This window comes from Dryobates pubescens, chromosome Z (assembly GCF_014839835.1).
Source record: "Dryobates pubescens isolate bDryPub1 chromosome Z, bDryPub1.pri, whole genome shotgun sequence".
NCBI lineage: Eukaryota > Metazoa > Chordata > Aves > Piciformes > Picidae > Dryobates > Dryobates pubescens.
In genome coordinates this window covers 85,411,361-85,416,083 of record NC_071657.1, presented here as the reverse complement: position 1 = coordinate 85,416,083, position 4,723 = coordinate 85,411,361, and positions in this window count along the sequence as shown.

The following is a 4,723-nucleotide window of genomic DNA, read 5'->3' as shown; positions in this document are numbered from 1 at the left end:
GAAGCAGAAGCTGGGGAGAAGCAGCATGCTGTGGGGTGGCAGGAGGCTGGGGAGGCCCCAGGTGCTGTCCCATTATACAAGCCCACCCTGGGGCCAGACATTGAGCTGTATCTGCCACCTTGGCTGGGTGTTACACTGTTCTGAGGACAGCAGGGGACAAGGAAGGATGTTGAGGAGTTTGCACTATGGGCACACCAGCAATCCACTCTGGACTTGCCATTTTTTTCCCCAAGGTGACCAAGACCTTCCTCCCCTGTTGCTCTCAGGCACTGCAGGAATATGGCCTTGTGGCCAGGGATGACCAAACTGTTTTTCATAGCCTTCCTAAAATCCTGTGTAGGGCTGTAATTATTTTCACCTTTAATCAAAAGGAAGCTTGACATGGCATGTATGCCCACAGCACCAACAGGTGTTGGGCAGTGAATCAGGGACCAGTGTGGCAGAGCAGGGACAGGTCACAATGAACTGGGAATGGGGAAGAGGAGTGGAGCTGGAGCATGGGCATCCTGGTCCTGTTTAGGACACACAAGAAGGGGGAGAAATGGGAGCTCCTCCAGCAAAGGAGGAGTTTCTTTTAGGAACATGAAGGATAAATTTTGAGAATGTGGAGGATAAATGCACCAGTACAGATTAGGGGTTGACCCCCTGGAAAGCAGCTCCATGGAGAAGGACCTTGGAGTTCTGGTGGACAGTAAGTTATCCATGGAACAGAAATGTACCCTTATGGCCAAGAAGACCAATAGTATCCTGGGGTGCATCAAAAAGAGTGTGGCTAGCTTGTTGAGGGAGATTTTTCTTTCCCTCTATTCTGCTTTAGTGAGACCACATCTGGAGTATTGTGTTCAGTTCTGGGCTCCCCAGATTAAGAGGGACTACAGAGTGTCCAATGGAAAGCTACAAAGATGATTCAGTTTCTGGAACATGTGTCTGCCTGACCTCAGTGCCAGGAAAGATTAAGGAGCAAATCGTCATGGAGGCAATCACAGCACACATGCAGGATGGCCAAGGGCTCAGGCCCAGCCAGCATGGATTCAGGAAGGGCAGGTCCTGCCTGACCAACCTGATCTCCTTCTATGATCAGGTCATTGCCTGGTGGATGTGGGGAAGGCTGCGGATGTAGTCTACCTGGACTTCAGCAAGGCCTTTGACACCATCCCCCACAGCAAACTCCTGGCCAAGCTGTCAGCTCATGGCTTGGACAGGAGCACTCTGTGCTGGGTTAGGAACTGGCTGGAGGGCCGAGCCCAGAGAGTGGTGGTGAATGGTGCCACATCCAGCAGGCAGCCAGTCACTAGTGGTGTCCCCCTGGGATCAGTGCTGGGCCCCATGCTCTTTAATATCTGTATTGATGATCTAGATGAGCACAGAGTGTTGCTGTCCAAGCCACGAGCTGACAGCTTAGACAGCAGTTTACTGTGGGGGACAGTGTCAAAGGCCTTGCTGAAGTCCAGGTAGACCACATCCACAGGCCTCCCCATGTCCACCAGACGGGTCACCTGATCATAGAAGGAGATCAGGTTGGTGAGGCAGGACCTGCCCCTCCTAAATCCACGTTGGCTGGACCTGAGCCCTTGGCCATCCTTCAGGTGCGCAGTTATTGCCACCAGGATAATCTGCTCCATCACTTTCCCTGGCACTGAGGTCAGGCTGACTGGCCTGGAGTTTCCAGGTTCCTCCATCTGTCCCTTCTTGTGGATGGGGACCACATTGGCCAGCTTCCAGTCACCTGGGACCTCTCCAGTGAGCGAGGACCAGAGGAAAATGATGGAGAGCGGCTTGGCCAGCTCATCTGCCAGCTCTCTCAGCACCCTAGGATGGATCCCATCCGGTCCCATGGACTTGTGAGTGTCCAAGTGGCTCAGCAGGTCCCGAACTAATTCCTCGTGGATTTCCAGGGCATGACACTGCTCCCTGACCCTATTGCCCAGCTCAGGAGGCCACTTGTCCTGAACTCCTGTCTTGCTGTTAAACATTGAGGCAAAGAAGGTGTTCAGCCTTTTCGTCTTTGGTCACCATGTTCCCCTCCAGGTCCAGTAAGGAGTGCAGGTTCTTCTTGCCCTTCTTTTTAGTGTTGATACATTTGTAACAATGCTTTTTATTGTCCTTCACAGAGGTGTTCAGTTCCAACTGGGCCTTTGCCTCTCTGATTTTTTTCCTACATAATCTGACCACTTCCTTGAACATACCTCGAGAAGCCTTCCCCTCCTTCCAAAGGTGATACAGCCTTTTTTTTCCCCTTAACTCCTCCAGGAGCTGCTTGCTCATCCAGGCCGGTCGCCTTCCCCGCCGGCTCATCTTTCGGCACATGGGGACCGCCAGTTCCTGTGCCTTCAAGAGCTCCTGTTTGAAGTAGGTCCAACCCTCCTGGACCCCTCTGTTCATGAGGGTTGGTATCCAGGGAACTTTACAAATAAGTTTCTTAAAGAGGCTGAAGTTTGCCCTCCCCTCTGGAGAGGATTTAGCATGTTGCTGTTGGTGGCAAGGACTGAGTGAGGCTGTGATGCAGCATGCAGGCAGGAGTGACAATGAGCCCTAGCAGGGACCATCAGCTTGGCCTCATACCTAACGGCATCACCCACATCCCCACTGTAATCATTTGCATGCAGGAGGTGGTTCTTGAATACAGTGAGTCACCTCAGCTCTTGGGATACTTTCCCTGGAAAGCAGGAATCAAACGCCCACCTGCAGGAGGCCTGGTTCCCTGTTTGACACAAAGCCAACCCAGGTTTCAGCAAGTTTTCCTGCATGGAAATTGTTAAATACCAGGGATGTGAAGCTTGAGGGGGCTCCTAGTTATGTCACTGACAATCATGTCCATATAGGCAGCATGTCAGTTGATGCATGGGTTGGTGCCAGCCTGTTTTCAGAACTGAAACAAGGCTTGGCCTCCAACAGCAGCTCAACACTGGGATTTCCCAATCAGAGAAGCTGCACAGTGGTAGCATGTGGAAATGAGCTCTGAGGGGTGGCAGCTGGGCAGCATGGGTGCCAGTGAATATGGCATTGCTCTGCTTTCCCTAGCAGAGCTAAGAGAGCACCTGCACTGATCCAGTGCAAGACAGATGCAGCTGACCTGCAGGGCAGACAAAACCCAGCTTGCTTTCCCCCCTGCAAGCCTATTTGTTTTCCTCTGAATCTGCTTGTATCTTTTATCCTAACATGCCTACTCATTTTGCTCCTGAAGAGACCCTGCTTACAGCGTTCCCACAGAACAGGAAAAAACTTGAACTGAGTGTGATGATGGTTCAGGGACAATAATTTTGACCTATCTCAGCAAAGACACACTCCATACTAGAATGCCACCCCAGAGCAGACCCCTTCTAAAGGGCAGCCTCACTGGAGTCACAAAATTCCTGTTCATGGCAAGGTGAGAGGACTTGAATTAAACATAAGCCAAAGGGCTGGAAACAGGACTGAAATTATCTGATTCCCAAAGCTCTGCCCTCTTGTTCAGGGACACACATAGGGCAAGCTTGTAAATACCCAGGCAACACAAATCTGGTCAGATCTGGGGTCTGAGTTGCTTCTGTAATAGCTTATATATATGCAAAGGCATATATAAAGAGGGTCTTCCTCCCACTGTGGTAATCTGCATTTAGGCTACTGCTGGCCGAGCCCTGCCCCCGATGTCTGTCCCAGCCCCTGTGGGAGGTGGCCAAACCAGGTCAGGCTTCTGCGGTTTTGCCTTGTGCTCTCTGCAGGTCACGTACAGGATGTCTGCTCTGATTAATGATGAAGTACTAGAGCCCAGCTCTGGAGTGTACAGGCAGTTCTGTACGTGCCCTATCCAGGACCTGCCGAGCCATGCTGCCTGCAGGAAACATTTCCCTGTCTTCACTGGGTTTCAGAAATGTTCAGTAACTCGGGGTTCTCTGAAAAACCCTCATGCCAGAACGTCCATGCATCTCTACCACTGAGCCTCCCAAGGCTCAGAAGTGGTGATGTCTGGAAAATCACATTGTTTTCCAGACCTGATCCAGCTGTTTGACAGAATCATGTGTATTGCAAAAACTGCAGCTTATTTTCCTATGTTTATACACAGCCAGCATGACCTAACCCCCTACACCCAAACAGCTCCAAGTTTTCGCCATGCCTAGAGTACAAAGTCACAGTAAATTGAAAAATGGTGTCTGGTATGTAAACCAAACTCCAGTATACTTCATCCTTCCATCCCAAGTTATTGTAAGGTCTCTTTCAAACACACTGTGAAAACTACATTCCTCCAGAGGCAGTGCAGACAGGCCTGGATTAACAGGGTAAAGCCAGTCCCGGGCTGGGTTTGTCCTGTCGGTCGAGCTGACCTGTAGTAGTGATATATGGCCAGTCTGAATGTGGGTGCCTCGAGATTTGCAGGCTTCTGTGTAACGCCTGTGACCTTTGCTTATAGCCTGTCCGGCACTGGACAGCTGGTGAGGTTCTGAGGGGTTCTGAGGGGTGGCAGCTGGGCAGCATGGGTGCCAGAGGACACAGTCTCAGGCTGCGCCAGGGAAGGTTTAGGTTGGATGTTAGGAAGAAGTTCTATACAGAGAGAGTGATTGCCCAGAATGGGCTGCCTCGGGAGGTGGTGGAGTCACCATCATTGGAGGTGTTCAGGAGGAGACTTGATGGGGTGCTTGGTGCCATGGTTTAATTGATTAGGTGGGTTGGATTGGTTGATGGGTTGGACGCGATGATCTTGAAGGTCTCTTCCAACCTGGTTTATTCTATGCATTCTATGTATTAT